The 18,997-nt window shown below is 45.1% G+C and overlaps 1 pseudogene; it reads left to right on the top strand.

The window, feature by feature from the left end:
* Positions 1 to 18,892, top strand: part of LOC129394028 (golgin subfamily A member 2-like) — a 42,436-nt pseudogene extending 23,544 nt beyond the window's left edge.
* The last annotated feature ends 105 nt before the right edge of the window (positions 18,893 to 18,997 follow it).

The raw sequence follows: 18,997 nt of genomic DNA, 5'->3' as shown, positions 1-18,997 counted from the left end.
GTTATCTAATACTTGGGTGATTAATTCTTTGTGGCCCAGGTCTTGGCCTTTGCTATTAATAAGATCTCGTTCAGTCCAAATTTTTCCAAAGGTGTGAGCTACCCCAAAGGCATACTTGGAATCAGTATAAATAGTCCGTTCTTGGTTTTGCAAGTGCTTTAAGGCTTGATTTAATGCAAACAATTCATTCACATGTTTGGGCAGACCAATTATTTGGCAGTCTTCCTGACTCTACTTCTTCAAGTGCCTCCCCATCTACTACTGAGTACCTATTACGCCTTTTTCCTTCAATTACTTGGGAAGAGCCATCTATCAATAAGTCCTGCCCCGTTTTGTAAGGGGTCTCTCTTAAATCAGGCCTAACTTTTGTATGATCATTAAATCTAAACACTCATGCTCAGGTCTCTTTAGATTTGGATCTCCAGTCAGGAAACCTCTGGGTTAAGTGAATTATCAGTGGTTAGTGTTAAATCATCTCTTTGTAACACGATAGCTTCATACTTTAAAATTCTCAAGTCAGTAAGCCACCTTCCTGCCTTTTAATTTAAGATGGTTCTAACCTGATGGGGCATGCTTACAACTAACTTTCCCCCAAAGGTTAGTTTTCTGCTTTCTTTAGTTAACAAGGTGATAGCTGCAATGGATTGAAACATTCAGGCCATCCACAGGTTACTGGATCTAAAACTTTTGATAGGAGATCCATGGGTTGCTGGTGACCTCCGTGTTCTTTGGTAAGGACCCCTAAAGCTACTCCCTTATTTATGTTAACAGAAAGGTGAAATGGCTTTTCTAGGGAAGGCAAAGCTAAAACCGAGGCAGTTATAAGCAGATGTTTTAGCTCCTCAACCTGGTGGAGTTCTTCAGAAGTCCAGAGGAGAGGGTCAGGCTTTTCTTGGGTGATTTTTAGGTAGAGAGGCTTTATGACAAGGGCATATGAGTCAATCCATAAGCGGCAATATCCGGCTATCCCTAGGAATTTTCTGAGTTCTTGTTTAGTCTTAGGCAAAGGTATGGATACAATCCCTTCAACCCTCTCAGGCCCTATCCTTCGTTTGCCGTTACTTATTAAGTGTCCTAGCTATTTAACTTCAGGCTCTATGAATTGAAGCTTTCTCTTTGAAACCCATAGCCCCTCTCCTTACAAATGGTTAAGGATATGGATGGAGAAAGCAGATACCTTTTCTATAGCCTAACCGGATATTAATAAGTCATCTACGTACTGGAGCAGACATATACATTTTGGGGTATAAACTTGTTCTAACACTTGTTCTAGAATTTGACCAAAGAGATTAGGGGAATCTGTGAAGCCTTGGGGTAGAACTGTCTATCGATACTGTTGCTGTCATCCAGAATGGGGATCTTCCCATTCGAAAGCAAAAATGTCTCAGCTGTCCTCATCCAAGGAGCATGCTCAAAAGGCATCTTTTAAACCTATTACTGTAAGCCATTGATGTTCATATGGAATTTTACTGAGAATGGTTGAAGGATTAGGGACAACAGGATGGGTAGTCTACACTGTCTGGTTGATGGCCCAGAGGTCTTATGCTAGTCGACATGACCTATCTGGTTTCTTCACAGGCAGTATTGGGGTGTTACAAGGGGACATACAGGGTTCAAGGAGCCCATCCTTGATGAGGCTTTCAATTACAGGTTTCAGGCCTATTCTGCCTTCTAAAGGAATAGGATATTGCTTTCTTCTTACTATTTCTCCAGGGGTTTTTAACTTTATATGTATAGGGGGAATTTGGAGTTTTCCCCAATTTCCTTCCCTTGCCCAAACATCAGGATGAATGTATGTTTCTTCTGCAGTGGTGAGCAGGTTTAATGAAGTGTAGAATCCTTCTGAGCCAATACGTAAACCTATACCTAGTTTTAACATTAAGTTTCTTGCTAATAGATTAGTTCCTGCCTCTGAAATTAACAAAAATTCAACATTAGCTGAGCAGTTTTTACATCTAATTTCTGTTTCTTCTAAAATTTTTCGTTTGATTCCCTCTCCTTTTACCCCTGAGACTACAAGCTCCTCTGAGGACCAGGTTATATTGTGGGGGAAGGTAACAAACAGAGGAGCAGGCTGCTCCTGAGTCTACTAAAAAGGTCATAAGCTCAGATTTGGGTTCCACTTCTAAATTTATCAAGGGCTCTTGGTGGGATTCAAGGTAAAAGAGACAGAGCCCCTAACCCCCCTATTCCTCCTCAAAGGTCGTAAGTGGGACGACTTCTCTTTCTGATTTTAATTCGGGACAATACCTCTTGAAGTGGCCTACTTTCTCACAATTGAAGCATTGATTCTGTCTCTTCTCTCTATTTTTGGGTTTCTCGGCTTTGCCTCCTTATGTTCTTTATATGGCTTAGGAAGTGGGGGCCTAGGATCTTTATAGGTTTTGGCTCTCGGGAGGCTTTGTTTGGGAGTGTGTGGGTCTCTGGGTAACAGAGAGTAATACTGGTGTGTTTTATCCTTTGGGGCCCCCTGTTGGAAGGTGGATAACATAATTTTCATTTTTTATTTTTGCTTCTCCTCATCCCTCCTTACATACACTTTCTGAGCTTCTCTAAGAAGCTCGTTCATGGGATGGTCCTTCCAATTTCCTATCTTTTGTAATTTCCTTGTGATATCTGGCTGTTAGTAACAAAATGAAGCTTTAACATTCACTGCCTAAGAGGATCTTCTAAATCTAGGCCAGCATATTTTCTCGTTTGTTCTTTCAACCTGTCTAAAAGTTCAATAGGCCCTTCATCTTTCCTTTGTTGTATGTCGAATGCTCGAGTAAGATTTTGGGTTCGGAGTACTGACTCCCGAATCTCTTTTATTATCATTTCCCTAAGTTCTTGCATATCCTCTTCAGTGGGCTGCGTTATTATTGTCCCACCAGGGGTCTTGGTTGGGGAATTTTTGATCCGCTGCATGAATGTTTTGGCCAGGAGGGTGTTCATGTTCCCAGGCTACCATAGCAGCTCTACAGATCATGCTTCTTTCTTCCCCTGAGAAAAGGATGCCTAGGATGGACATTAACTCAGCCCAAGTATATATAACTGTGGTCCTAGAAATTGGTTAATTCGATCTGCTATTCCACTGGAGTTGTCTAATAGTGTGGCTTGAACTCTGTTTTTAGGTTTTGGACCTCCGAGCTGGTTAAAGGAGCATTTACAAAGGGAATACCTCCTCCTCGTAGGGACACCTCTCTTCAGGGGAAGAGAGGTGGAGCTAATTCTCCCGAGGTAGAGGGGAAGGGGAAGTTCTGAATATCCCTTTTACATTGCTCTATCTCACATTGAAGTCCTTTCAGGGAAGAGTACTTAGGGTGGTAGTGAGCAGGCTGTTGGGACAATTCCCAAGAGGCAGGGTTATAAAGAGGGGGAACAATGTGGGTAGGAGAAGGGTCTGGGACAACTGCCTCTGCTTGAGGTGGAGGGAGGTTAGGGGTATTGGACGGGGGAAGGTGGTGGAGGAGGTTCCATGTGTTGGTGAGCTGTCTAGGAACAGGGACCTTATCTTTCTCAGAGGAGTTAATTTCTGACTTGCTTTTCAGGATTGATTCCTGAGTCCAAATGAAACAACAATATTTTATCATTTGCTGCTTTTTCTTGTATTTAGTCCTTTCATTCTCTTTCCAATATTTTAGCATAAGCCCTAGGGGACTATCAGGAGGAATGTTATTGTTGCTAGCTTTATCCTTTTTCTCCCCTGCATTACTTGAGGTATTTCCCATCTTGAAAAGGGATTGGGGTGAGGCTCAATTTCCCCTACTAGAAATTTCTTCCCAGTTACGAGAGGTTTGTATAAGGCTCAACCTCTCCTACTGGAGATTTCTCACCTTTCCTTTCCTTTCCTAGAGGCTCAACCCCCCTGCTGGAGGTTTCTTGCACTTTTCTCCTTTTGCTTCGTCCTTCTCTGGCTGCTTCCCTCACGGGAACGTTGGTTTCCTCTTAGCAATGGCTGTTTCAGTAGAAACCCCGACCCAGACTCCTTTACAGAAGGGCTGCCTTAAGCTTTATAAGGTGACCACAGAACTGCAGATCTGGACTGAACACTTGCTTTGCACTCAATTGTGTGTCTCAACACACACTTTCAATCTCCAAGATTTCCCAACCACCAAGAAAATACTTTGTCGCTCTTGTGATGTTTGTTACGTTGGTCTGTGCACATAGTTACCTGGTCACCATGGTATGTGAGGATCCTTTTCTCTTAACTTGTTGGTCTGTTCCTTTCCAGACTGCTGAGAGTCCGGGTTTATTCATCACACTGGGTGGGTCCTGATCCCTCACCATGAGGCCACCTCAATGAGGCAGTGGGATGCTTCTCCTCACTATTGGTGACTGGAGACCCTTTTCTCAGAGGAGAATGGGAATTCCGGACGAGCCCCCAGATTGTTAGAAACAAATGATCAGGCTGGGCGAAGTGGCTCGCCCCTGTAATCCCAGCACTTTGGGAGGCCAAGGCGGGCGGATCATGAAGTCAGGAGATCGAGACCATCCTGGCTAACATGGTGAAACCCCGTCTCTACTAAAAAAAAAAAAAAACAAAAAAATTAGCTGGGCGCAGTGGTGGGTGCCTGTAGTCCCAGCTACTCAGGAGGCTGAGGCAGGAGAATGGCGTGAACCTGGGAGGCGGAGCTTGCAGTGAGCTGAGATCAAGCCACTGTGCTCCACCCTGGGTGACAGAGCGAAACTCTGTCTCAAAAAAAAAAAAAAAGAAAGAAAAAAGAAACAAATGATCAGTGCTGCAAGGAAGAACCAGCACTCAGGAAAAAAAGTTTTCTCAGCAAGACAACTTACTTCTGCAAAAGAGTGCTGTTTGCATTAGTCACGAATGCAAGAGCACACCGAGCGGGATAGAGCAGGAGTTTATATCCCTAATGCAGTCCCTACCTCTCTGTCATTCCCACATGGGCTGGGGTCGGACTACACAATCTAAGCAGACCTGATTTGCTATGGCGAATATTCTCCCTAATAAGGAAGGGAGAGGGAATGTGAGTTACAGGTTGGGACTGATGGGAAGAGTTGTTTACAAGGCAGGTGACTGAGCAGATAACTAAGCAGGTAAATAGGGGTGAGAAGGTACAGGGAAATTGTTCTTAGGAACAAAGAACAAGGAAGTTGAACAGGTTAAACCTTTGAAGAGGAACTTACTGTACCTAATAAGTTTTTTTGATTGGCTAATTAAATGTCTATTCATTATTGCCAAAAAGTGCCTACCCCAACAACAAGATACCAAATTTTAGAAAATGTTGGAGCTCTCTCTGAATCTAGGAGGAAGTGAGTAGTTTAGCTTTTATTTAGTAGTTAGGACCTTAAGTAAATCACTTTTTTATTGTGTTTCTGTATAACATAGATAATATTTTTTGCCCTGCAAGAGAGCATATAGAGGAAAGCTCTTTGGCAGTGATACTGTGCCCTATGAATAAAAAAGTGATGGTGTCATTTGTGGCTGAATAACAGTTTATTTTGAGAATGCTTTATGACAGCTTTTCATGGGAAATAAAGCAATGCTGTTAACTTCATCTTGCATTTTTCTCATTTTTACTATGATTAAAAAGTAGTCAGCTTGTACAAAGGAAAGAAACAAACCTTGACTCAGGAGCCTAGGACTTTTTCTTTGGTTTGCCCTCCTGGAACAGATTACCTTTCCAAATTGAATTTGTGGAGGAGCATTGGGAAATATCAGAAATGTCATATTAAGCACCTCAGTGGTACTTTTAATAGAGGAGTTATTCAGAAATTATACTAGGCAGATAGAGAGGGTAAGGAGGCCTCAGTAAGGCTTTCCTTTTTAATAGAAACAACTCCAGAAACATTTCTTTTTCTTTTCTTTTTATCTTTTTTTTGGAGACGGAGTCTCGCTCTGTCACCCAGGCTGGAGTGCAGTGGTGTGATCTCAGCTCACTGCAGCCTCTGCCTCCCAGGTTCAAGTGAATCTCCTGCCTCAGCCTCCTGAGTAGCTGGGACTACAGGCTGCCAAGCTTTGATATGCAAATACCAGTGCTTAGAAACTGTGTCCATTCAACATGGAGATTCCCACCCTCTTCTTCTAGTCACCACCTCAAGGTGACACCTCCAGATGACCCCACGTGTGCAGGACAACATGGTGACCTACATTTGCATATTAAAAGGCTAGGGTGGGAGGGCCACGTTTTTCTCGGGCTACATGAATGACCTGCCTGGTCAAACCAATGCCCTGGGCCCTGTGCACATCAGACACCACCTCCTCCAGCCTCCCAATATAACCGAGTACTGTTCTGCCACACAAGGGGCTTTTTCTCTGTTCAGACCCCCCTTTTTCTGTACTGCAGGGAGCCTTTCTTCTTTCTTGCCTATTAAACTTTCTGCTCCTTAAAACCACTCCTGTGTGTCCATGTCGTTTAACTGGCGTGAGACAAAGGACCCCGATGTTTCTCCCGTTTTCAGAGCCATATCACTTTGAGTCCAGAGGAATTATTTTCATTTATCTGACCAATTTATAATATAGAGTCAAATTCCTAGTGGTTATCCTCCCTCATCCCCATTTTTATAGCCTTCCTTGAAAGGAACAGGTATATGAAGAGGACACAGGTTTCCCTTTTGTGAATAGTATATCCCTTAGTATCTTGATTTTTTTTGGTGGGAGTCGGGGGAGTTAAACTTACTTAGACCTGGTAAAGGGCAGTATTTGATACATGTCAGCTAGTTTAGGGTTAGGGAATTGAGTTGAATGGAGATAGTCACTGCCAAATGTAAAGCATGACTGGAGAGCCACAGTGATGAAGCCAGGGTCCCTTTCTCCAGATCCTTTGTAACAGTATTATGTGATCTCTTCTAGAAGATTGTTCTGAAAGATAATGCCAACTCGGAACCTAGGAAACCATCCAGTGGGTTTCTGCAGCTTAGGTGGTTCAAATCCTCATCAGCACGTTTGTTTTCTCTGCCTCAGTTTGCTTACAGTGATGTTCTCAGTAGCTGTAATTGCTGTCTTTGAATACTTAAGCATTTTTTTTTTTAGCTCACAGGGGTATGTGTGCATTTTTCTTTTACCAAGTGTTAGAACTTTGACTCTGCTTTTGTGGGCTCTGGTTTAGCAACTTGGTTGTTTAGTTATAAAATGATTAGTAGGGAAAACCGTGGTGTGTGTGTGTGTGTGTGTGTGTATGTGTGTGTGTGTGTGTGTATTTTAAGTTTCTTTTGTTCTCAGAGCACTTAGAATTTTATATGGAAATTCTATCAATTTACTTGATTCTCCACCCCACATTTCTTGAACAGCAAAGTATGAAGGTAATGCGTCCCATAACCAGCCTTCAGAAGAATTACAGCTGCTGTATCTCTGAACTTCCAAGAAGAAGTTTGTGCATCAATTTTCAAAAAATTATGAAATCCCTGAAGATAGCTGTGTTCTACATTTGGAAAGATACAAAAACTGAACCTTCTAGCAGGCAGTTTTGCTTGCTGGTGCTTGAGATAGAGCCACACATTGGTCTCAGTGGATTTGTGGAGAAAAATAGGTACAGAAAGTTATTTCTAAATGAGACCAAAAATCCTTTTCTTAAGCAGTGACAGGTAAAGGGGTTGTCTTGGCTAATATTGAATTGTGTTGCCCTTGATTGAGACAGTTTTATGGTGGGGATGGTAGTGGTGATAAACTTGTTTGAAATTTGTCCACCTATAGTAAGCTTTGTGGTAGCTGTCACAGACAGCTTCATCCTCACAGGCCCTAAAATTACTATAAAACTAATAGAATGGAGGAGAAACAAAGGACCTGAATAATTAGATGCTTAGATAATTGTTCTGTGTTTTCATAACAAGTGAAAAAGAGCAGTGTTAGAAGTACTTAAACATTCCATGTAAGGAGCACTGCCTGAATTTATATTGTGATTTTAGAGCATCATTCACTGTTTAAAAACAGGCATATTGTGGGTCGTATTTTAAAGACAAATAGAAAACTTATCTTTTCAAGATGGATCTAAAGCTTAACCTTATCAAAATTACAAAATGTGAAGGATATGATTGAAAAATATTAATGCATAGGTTTAAATATTGGTCATCATTTTAGATGTCTTTCAAAATAGGTTGTCTCTTAAATATTAAACTGAACAAACATTGAACTTGTTGTAGAGTTTGTGCTCAAGGTTAAGTTTCCTGGGGTGATGGATATTTGATAATATGGATAACAAAAAGTTCTTAAGAAATTTAGAAAATTTTTAGGCAAAACTAGAAAATAATACTGATAATTCTACCACTCAGAATGTACCACTGTCAGAATTTTGTATCTTTCAGTCATCTGCTCATCTCTTTTCTCCTTTGCTTGTATGTGTTCCCTCTCCCTTAAAAAATCAGATTTTTTTTTGTAATCTGCATTTTCACTCAACAATATTGTAGATCTGTGTCATAAGTTACTCCTCTACAGTGCCTTCAGTTATTGTGTGCTTTGTGTTGGATGACTGTACCATCTAGTCTTTCGTGTTTCCTGGTACAGACTACATAGGGGTGAGAGTGTGTGTGTGTGTGTGTATTTTTTTTCTACCTTAACTAATGCTTCGGACATCAACAGGTAGAGCTAAATCCTTGAAACCTTCCAAGTGGTGGCTTTCAGTTATTGCTGAATTGGTTTTTAGAGATGGAACAAATTATATTGTATGGAAACTTTTTTTTTTTTTTTTTGAGACAAAGTCTCACCTTGTCACCCAGGCTGGAGGGCAATGGCATGATCTTGGCTCACTACAACCTCCACCTCCCAGGTTCAAGTGATTCTCTTGCCTCAGCCTCCCGAGTAGTTGGGATTACAGGGGCCTGCCACCATGCCCGGCTAATGTTTGTGTTTTTACTAGAGATGGGGTTTCATCATGTTGGCCAGGCTTGTCTCGAACTCCTGACCTCAGGTGATCCACTCACCTTGGTCTCCCAAAGTACTGGGATTACAGGCATGAGCCACCATACCCAGCCTTTTTTTCTTCTAGGTACCAGCTTTTATTTATCAGATTGGTAAAAATGTTAGAAAGCGTGCAATGAAATGGGCATTTTCACAGTCGTGGCAGAAAGTATAATTATCTTTGACTTTCTAGAAAGCAGTCTGGCATTCTAGAAACTTGCCTAACCTCTTCCCATTTAGACAAGATGAATTCTGACAGGGCCAGCCTTGTCCCTGTGATTCCATATCTCCCAGAAAGAGAGGTCTAGTCTCAGGGAAAACCCAGATTTTCTTGGCTTAGCCCACCTGACAGCTAATCACTGGAAATGGGGTGGGCCGGTAGAGTCCTTTGGTCAGGTTTTGTGTCAAGAGAGGGATGTGGAAAGATGGGAGAGAGGTAGCAAAACTGGCCTCAATGGAACTATGTAAGTTAACATAGAATGGCAAAGGAATGTTTCTTCCAAGGAAGAAATTCTAGGGAAGGAATAAAGTAGAGGGGAAGGCAGCAGTTCTCAAAGTTTTGGGGTCAGGATTCCTTTACACTCTTAAAAGTATATTGAGGGCCCAAGGAGCTTTTGTGAATGTAGGTTATATCTATTGGTATTTATCACTAGAAATTAAATCAGAAATACTTAAAATATTCCTTAAAAGCTCACAAAATATTGTTATAAATGCTTTTATGATAAGAAAATTTCTAAACCCAAGGTAGTACAGTCTTACATCTTTTGCAAATTTCTTTGATGTTTGATATGTCATTTGTACCTGCATTCAATTTATTGTGTGATATTTGCTTGAAAAATTGTGAACAAAGGACAGTCTTATACAGATAGGCATTTCAGATCATTATGGATATTTCTTTTTTCTTTCTTTCTTTTTTTTCTTTTTTTTTTGAGATGGGGTCTTTCTGTGTCTCCCAGGCTGGAATGCAGTGCTATGATCACGGCTCACTGGAGCCTCATTCTCTGGGGACTCAGGTGCTCCTCCCACCTCAGCCTCCAGAGTAGCTGGGACTACAGGTGTGTACTACCCCACCTTGCTAATTTTTTGTATTTTTTGTAGAGATAGGGTTTTGCCATAGGTATTCAAATAGAAAGTTTTGTTTTTGTTTTAGTATATAAAGAAATATAACTTTCCATGTTGGAAAAATTTTTAAAACCTTTTTTTAATTATAAAACTCATAAGCAACCATTGTTGAGAAAATTGGTAAAGTACAGAAAAGATAAAAGAAAAAAATTAAAGTCTCCCATAATTTCTCTATCTAATATAACCACTATTGACTGTTGACATGATGGCCATTTTCTACCAGTATATATGTTTTCTTTGCTGTTAAAATACATAACCCTTACACATATGTTTAAATAGTTGAGGTCATATTCCCTATAGTTTTATATTCTTTTTTTTTTTTTTTTTTTTGAGACAGAGTCTCGCTCTGTCACCCAGGCTGGAGTGCAGTGCCGTGATCTCGGCTCACTGCAAGCTCCACCTCCTGGGTTCCCACCATTCTCCTGCCTCAGCCTCCCCAGTAGCTGGGACTACAGGCGCCCGCCACCATTCCCGGCTATTTTTTTGTATTTTTTAGTAGAGATGGGGTTTCACCGTGTTAGCCAGGATGGTCTCGATCTCCTGACCTCATGGTCTGCCCACCTTGGCCTCCCAAAGTGCTGGGATTACAGGCGTGAGCCACTGTGCCTGGCCCTTTTATATTCTTTTAAAAAGTATTTACTGTATTTTCCTGTGATGTCATAGTCTTTATAGAAAAATAATCATTATTTTCAGTTGACATGATTGTTTACCTAAAAATATCCAAAGGAACCAACTGAGAAAAACAATTTTTAAGATTACTGGTTAAAAGTTCTTTTATATAAAAATCAATAGCCTTCCCCAATGTTAGCTATAATCACATAGAAGATATAGTGATGAAGTATTTTTTCAGGTATTTCAGCAAAAATTAAATACCTAGGAATAAACTTAGATGTGCAGGACTTTTATCAAGGACAGGACAAAATTTTGCTGAGTGGAATGAAAGATTTGCATTCTATGTTCCTGGATGAGCAGATTTCATGTTATAAATATGTTAGTTATCACCATGTCTTCATATTAATTTGTAAATGTAATTTCTGCTGGGCACAGTGGCTCATACCTGTAATCCAAACAGTTTGGGAAGCTGAGGCGGGTAGATGACAATTAGCTGGGTGTCTGTGGCACACACTTGTATTTCCAACTACTCCTGAGGCTGAGGTGGGAGGAGCACTTGAGCCTGGGAGGCAGAGGTTGCAGTGAGCCGAGATCATGCCTGTGAACTCCAGCCTAGGTGACAGAGTGAGACCCTGTCTCAAAAAAAAAAAAAAAAAAAGAAAAATGTGTGTGTATATACATATATTTCATATTTTATAAATATTTATATATATAAATTATATATATACATTTTATATTTTATATATAGTGTGTGTATATATATATACACACACACAAATTTCAGTACAAATTCTGGCAGATTTATTTTTGACACTTGACAAAACGACTCTAAAATTTGTTTAGAAGAATAAATAATAAAAATTAATAAAGTATAGACTCTTTCAACCAGATAGTAGTAAAATATTGTGGACTATTCCTGGGCCAGACAGATAAAGGCAATGGAAGTTTAGAACCAGAGTCATGCAAACGAGAATTTAGTATAAGGAAAAGGTGGTATTTTAACTTAATACTGAAAAGATAGATTATTCCGTAAATGGTTTTAGGAGAACTATTTGAGGAAGTCTGAGTCTTAACTCCAATTTTTGTCAAAATAAGTTACAGTTGGTTTAAACACATCTATTCTTAAAAATTAGAACAGAAGAATATTGGTTTGAAGATATTTTAAGAGTTAAGGCTGAGGCTGGGCACAGTGGTTCACGCCTGTAATCCCAGCACTTTGCGAGGCCAAGGTGGGAGGATTGCTTGAGCCCAGGAGTTTGAGATCAGCCTGAGCAACATAGCAAGACTCTTTCTCTCTCTCTCTCTCTCGATATAGATATACATATAAATATACATATACAAATAGAAAAAAAAAGAGTTAAGTTTTGTATGGAGAGCCATGAAGATAAGAGGTAAAAATTAAAGGCTTGATGGACACATGTTTACATCTCCAGCAAGGGGGTTGATGGGAAAGACTGATAGACATAGCTCCATTACTGCTACCTCCTTTTAGGAAGTTGCTTCTGAACATCTAAAGATATCAGTTTTATAATAGAAATGAGTTATTTTTCAGTGTCTAAAACATCACATGAGATACATACATACATGCATACATACATAAATATGTTTATAAAGTTAAATGAAATAGGATATAAAATTGGGCCTAGTGTTTAAAAGGTAAATATATTTACATGAAGGAGAAAACAACTCACCTCCCACTCTTAGAGCCTCTGCCAGTTTATCATAGCCTAGTTTCTTGAGAGAATAAGCTACATGTCTTCACCTTTTTTCACTGAGCTCATTATAATCTGGATTCTGCCTTCATCGTTGCACTAAAATTTATCTCCTAGTTGTCAAATCCAGTGGCTCCCCTCTTAGTCCCCAAATTGACCCCTCTGCAGTATTTTGATACTGTTGATCCTTTGTTGAAACATTCCTCCATTCTTAATGTCCACCAATAAAGAGTTGGTTAAATAAAAATTATAGTGTACCGTTTTATAATAGAATATTCTGTTGTTCTGTTGTGGACCAAAAAATGCAGCCAGTCTTTCCATAAGAGCATGTGCAAACTTCTAAGATATATTAAGTAAAAAAGTAAGGCATAAAATATTGTGTATAATCTGACCCCTTTAGTACACAGTGTAAAAACATCTGTGTCTATGCTTCTTTATACTTACTTTTTTCTCCCCTGGTGAATACAGGAAACTGTGAATAGTACAACACAATTAAAAAAAAAAAACTGTGTGTCTGCTGCACCAGGACCTGTGATAATTGGGTATAAAAGACATGTCCCTGTCCTCTGGGAAGGGACATGATAATCAAATGAGACTTCTGTCGGATTCTTTTCTCCTGTTTTGATCTTATCACCCTGCCTTGGTCTCCTCCGATCTCTTCTTCCTTGTCCTACTTCTTTCTTCTCTTCTCATTCTGTGCTTTCTCTGAGTAATCTTTGACTCCCGTTACTTAAGTCATGACCTGTGTTGCAGGGACTCCTAAATTTGTATTCATCTCCAGAGTTTCAAACCCATATATCTGTCTGTATATCATATATTTAGGGAATCTCACTTGGAGTGACATGGGTGTTCAAAATGATGATATTTAAATTTTCACGTATCCATCTCCTAGCACTCTATCTAGTCACATATGCCTAAACCTGGGAACTGTCTTAATATTCTTTTATATACACCTGTTCTGACCCCCCCCAAACTAGTAAATTTCTGAGACCTGTCCTTCTGAATGTCTCTTACAATTTTCCCTGTGATCTCAGTTTCTTCCTCCCATCCCTCAAATGCGTTGTGTGTGTGTGTGGTGGGGGAAGAGAGTAAAATTGAAATTTGTGGAAAACGTACTAGCCTGTCTGTCTTTCTTTCGAGGTGAAGTCTCCCTCTTGTCCCCCTGGCTGGAGTGCAATGGCACAATCTTGGCTCACTGCAACCTCCATCTCCTGGGTTCAAGCAGTTCTCCTGCCTCAGCCTCCTGAGTAGCTGGGATTACAGGCACCTGCCACCATGCCCAGCTAATTTTTGTGTTTTTAGTAGAGACGGGGTTTCATCATGTTGGCCAGGCTGGTCTCGAACTCCTGACCTCAGGTGATCCACCCGCCTTGGCCTCCCAAATTGCTGGGATTACAGGTGTGAGCCACCATGCCTGGCCACTACCCTGTCTTGTTGCTTGGTATGACTCCACTACCCTGCTGCCTCTCTCCCCGTACAGCAGCATAATTTAGGAATCAGAGAGACTGAGGAGGATATATATTATTTAGGTGCACCGGCCCAGTCAGATTAACATCTAAAGGACTGAGCCCTGAACAAAGAGTCAGGTTACCTTTTAAGCATTTTGTGTCGGTCATTATGCCGACAAGGTGTCCGCACTAAGTTCAGTATCAGTATGGTGACCTCCTGGGAACAGGGGGCCATCGGGTTGCCTAAGGGTGAGAGAACTGGCTCAGGTCAGAAGGGGAGCAGGTCAGAATTCCTGCACCAATCGGTAGTGGGACTGTGCCTGGGCAATATAGCAAGATCTTGGTTCTTAAAATTCAAAATAAAGAACAGCTCATTCCCCTCTGGGGAGGGGCTGGCTCAAGATTACACAGTGAGTGTAGGGGCAGAGGTGGGCCCACTGTACCTCCCTTGTTGGGTTGTCTGAGGACCCCTCTGGCCACCCCCCACAGGAGATGGAGGAGGACATCTGGACAGTGAGCAGGAGGCGCCTCGGCCCATGCCGAACATCCCAGGGGACCTGGAGAGCCGGGAGGCCATGGTGAGCCTGACTTTCCCTGCCCCTACTTGGCCACCTTCCTCTGTGGTCCCTCCGAAACCCCCTTATGTTCTTGGTTTCCCCGCCTTCTGATTTCTGTGGACTTTCACTCCTTCCGGGAGCCAGTGGTCAGACACCATTTCACCTGTGACCAACAGGTGCACTCTGTGAGGCCCGAAAGGAAGGGGCTATGCTCCATCTCCCTGCCCCAGTTGTTATGTGTATACCCCTACAAGAATACTCACCTCTTGTCTTCAGGTGGCATTTTTCAACTCCGCTGGAGCCAGTGCCCAGGAGGAACAAAGGGTGTGCTGCCAGCCCCTGGCTCACCCAGTGGCCTCGTCCCAGAAAAAGCCAGAGGTAGCGGCCCCAGCCCCAGAGTGGGGGTGAGTCTGTGTTTGGGGAGACCCACCGGGCCCTGCAGGGGGCCATGGAGAAGCTGCAGGTGAGTAGGTCCTGGCATGGGCCAACAAGGGGGGCGGGGGGGCAGGACAAGGCAGGTGACTCCCGACATGTGACCCCATTATTTTGGCTCCACAGCGACTTTATGGAAGGAGAAGGTGGACCTGAAGGAGCGGGTAGAGAAACTAGAGCTTCAATTCATCCACCTCTCAGGACAGACAGACACCATAGTGAGCGAGAGGCTAGGGCACCGCTGGGGGAGCTGCCAGGCCGTCCGAGGGGCCCCAGCATCTGAGCCATGTCCTCCTGCAGGAAAGTACATCAGCCAGGGGGCAGTGTCAGAGACGCAGCACTGGGAGAGGAGGACATCGTCAGGCTGGCCCAGGACCAGGAGGAGATGAAGGTAGGGTGTGCAACATCTCTGTGGGGGTGGGGGTGGGGGTGGGGGTGGGGGTAAACGTGAACGTGGGTGCCGGCACCGGCATGGCAGCTAACACCCCTTCCTCCAGGTGAACCTGCTGGAGCTGCGGGGCAGGTGTTGCAGTTTGTGGGCGACCACAAGGAGGGGCATGGCAAATTCTGACCATTGCCCAGAACCCTGCTGATGAGCCCACTCTAGGAGCCCCAATAGCCCAGGAGCTTGGGTGTGCTGACAAGCAGGGTGGTAGAGTAGAGCCCTCAGGTGGGGTAGGCATATAGGAGCAGGGGAGGATCGAACTGTGCTCAGATTCCCACCCCCCTCCCTCTCTCTGAAGATCTTTGTGAGGTGAGCCTCACTGATAGCGTGGAGGCTGCACCAGGAGAGGACAGGGAGGGTTCTCCCCACGACAACCCCACTGCACAGCAGATCCAGCAGCTGCTTCCTGTAATGCAGGACTCCCCAGGAGCACCCAGGCATCGGCAGCAACCCCTGCATGCCATTCTTTTTGGGCTCCCAAGAACAGGGAGATAAACACCACCATCATCTAAGAGCCGGGGAGGGGAAGGCGTAGGTGTGGGCGTGGCAAGGTTCCTGGAAAAGAGGGGCTGGAAGGGAAAGGGGAGGAAGATGGAGGGAGAAGCTGGAGCTTCATAGGTAGTGCCTGGGGGCTGCGGCGGCCCTCCCCACCCCACACACATTGGCCTCTCTCATGGCACCCAGGCAGTCCACCCACAGTTCAGACCAATGCTCAACCCCCCCGGCTTCCCTCTTCTCTGGTCACCCCATCTTCCAACCCACTGGCCCAGGGCCACCTCTTGCTTGGGGAGCCCCACCCAACAGCCACCAAGCCTGACAGAAGGAACACTGCTTGAACCAAAATGGTGAAGCTATAAGGGATGGCTGGCTGGAGTGAGTGCCAGAGGCCCCTCTCTGGGCAGTCAGAAAGCCCAGGGTCCACTGAAGGGACCCTGGGGAAGGCAGGGAGGGCAGGTAGCTAGATGCCACTGGCCATAGACTTATAAGTCTAAGAGGGGAGCCTCAACTGGTTGGCGGGGGGCTGCAGGTTGCATAGGTGAGGCTGGGCCCTTCCTGCTGGGAAAAGCAGAAGAGGGAGACTCCGTGGCAGGAAAGGCAGGTGGGCTCGCTAGGCGGAGCTCAGCTGGGCCAGCAGGCACTGTGGTCCCCTTGGCTGAATAGCACAGGTGACCCCTAGGAGCAACAGGCCAAGGTCCGTGAGCCTGCTGGCTGGCAGTAGTGCTTCAGTAGTGCTGGCCAGGGACCCAGCCTTCAGTCACACGCTAGCAGCTGTGATGGTACCTGGGAGGGAGGGAAGGGGGCTGTGTGTCCTTGCATGGCCTATGAAGTGTGTTGTGGGATAACCGTGTGTATTGGACTCTCAGGCTTTTATCCTAGATCACCACTGGATTGCTGACAGATAGAGGAGGTGGGACCCTGACTATCACCCCTAATCTGCAGTGGATTTGGCTCTCGGCACTCCCAGGCTGGGAGCTGGATACCTGCCCTGGCAGCATGGCTCAGACAGCATGACAGGTACGGCGTGCCCAGGATGATGTGCCCAGGCCTCTGGCTGCCTGAGTCCAGCCCCCCACACAACCCCCTCCAAGCTCCCAGCCCCTACACCATAAACCATGAGCTCTGTGCCCTCTCTGATGGTTCCACATCTGCCACCTTGGGCATGGAGCCTGTTGTAGGAGCCCCCAGGCTCAGCCATGGAGACCTTGAGCAGTGGCACTGAGTCCTGTGGCTGGCAGCGAGGGAAGTGAGACAGCCAGCAGCACAAGGACAGAAAGAGGAAAGAGCAAGTCTGCAGCTCTAGAAGGGAGGGGCAGGCAGCCTGGCTCTGAGGCTCCAGGTATGCCCCCTGTGTGGAGCTGGGGCAGCAGGGCAGGCAGACTATTCATGCAGCAGGCAGTGAGGCATGTACCTACCATGGCTGATGCTCCTCAGGGGCCATTGATAGTGATTCTGAAAGACAGCATCAAATCACATGGCAGGTCACATGCATGGGTGGGGCAGGCCTGGGGGTGGCGGACACACGCACACGCCAGATTGTGCACACACATGCTGTGAGGCCCCACGGCCCGCATGCACACTCTTAACACATGCCCACAAACAACACGCATACGTCGCCCTCCCCGCCACCTCCCAATGCCCAGCACTCCCACCGGCCAGCACGTGCCGCATGGATCTGGGGCGTGCAGCCACTCGGCACACTGAAGTACATGCGTGGGCAGAGTCACAACACAGATGCTCACCCGCACACAGAGGCATTTGCACCAACTCCCTGCACACTCGTGCCTGGCGTGCTCAGAGGACCACCCATGCTGCTCAGGGAGACAGGGCTTGCTCACTAATGTCCAGCTGTCATTTCTCCACCTAAGAGCCTTCCATGGCTCCCTACTGCCTACAGCGTTGAATCCCAACAAGTCATACTCTTTGGACTTTGAAGGTTCTCCACCCTGTGCCCCACCCTCCCCACAGAGCTCTTCCTCATTCTGTCCCTGTTCCCTGCTTTGGCCAGTGGCTATCCTCAATGTGACCCACACTACACCTCTGCCCACACTGCAGCTCTTTACCCAGTTACCCTCCAGTTGCTCGCCACATATGCCTATCTCAGTCATGCCCCGGACTGCATTGAAGCCAGGCTGCCTTGAAGAAGCTCTCCCAGACAGCCCTTTTCCCCAAGGCAGGGTCATGATTTGCAAAAGGTTTCATGTGTGTGTTAGCAAGACTGGAGTCAGAGCAGGCATCAAACTTTACATCCCATATGTCACACCTCACCATAGACCTGGGTGCCAAATAGCCTGAAGAGTCTGAACTCACGTTGGCAGTTAGGAAAGTGCTCCTACAGCCGCATCTGCGGTTAACATAGCATCCCTAGGGCCACTGTCTCCCTTGATCCCCACAGCCATCCTAGGAGAAAGGCAGAATGTCATAATTTGCTAAAAGGGATGCTGAGGCTCTGGGAGGGAAAGGGACTTGCCTAAAGCCCCAGGGTGAAGCAGCATCTCTGGACTCCCAGTCCAGTGATCTTGCCCAATACTTTGCTGCTTGCCTATACCCCTCTAACTTGGTCAACAGCACATCACAGGGCAAGCCCCAATCCCTGCTTCATTTTTATATATGGGCGCTGGTCCCACAGCCCCACTCTCCAGCCATTTGGAAACAAAAACAGATGCTATTGTTCTTCGTTAGAGAACGTGGCCAGTGGAGACAGGGCACACTGGAAATCAGAGTGAATGTTCTTGAAAGAGGGTCATGGGTCAACAAGGCCCAGCCAAAGGATGCAGTAGAACCATTTTCCTTAGAAATCTTTGGGAGTGAAGTAGGCTTCAGCCACTCCCATCCCTGCCCTTGCAGCTACCACTACCCCATTAGTTTAGACAGGGTCGGGCGGGGAGGAGTGTGGAGAAGAAATGAGCTTGCCTGTGGCCCCCAGGCTCCTTCTATCCTAGCTCAGGTCTGGGTGCCATTCTTACACTCGTGTGCTCGCTCACGCACACATCACACACCTTGCTGGTCACACAGTCACAGACTCACCTCTGCTCCTGTGGTCCAGTGGCTGGACACCCCCTGGGATGGCTCAAAGGAGTCAGGACTTGGAAGTGGGGACATCAGGGTAGCCGAAGGAAATCCACACACCCAGAGCATCTCGGAGTTCAGACTCTCAGACCTGCAGTAGGCGCCCCCGGGACTGGGCTAGGAGTTGGACGGAATGGAGGATGGAGGACAGCGAGAAGAAAGGAAGAGAAATGCAAAGTGTGGGCAGCCGCCAAGAGTGAAAATAGAGGGAAGTGTCATGCAAGTGCTGGACAGAAGGCGGCAGGTGGGACGAGCCCCACAGCCCC

Source organism: Pan paniscus, chromosome 16, assembly GCF_029289425.2.
Source record: "Pan paniscus chromosome 16, NHGRI_mPanPan1-v2.0_pri, whole genome shotgun sequence".
NCBI lineage: Eukaryota > Metazoa > Chordata > Mammalia > Primates > Hominidae > Pan > Pan paniscus.
Note: the sequence above shows the minus strand (reverse complement) of the source record. Positions and strands in the feature narration are given on the sequence as shown.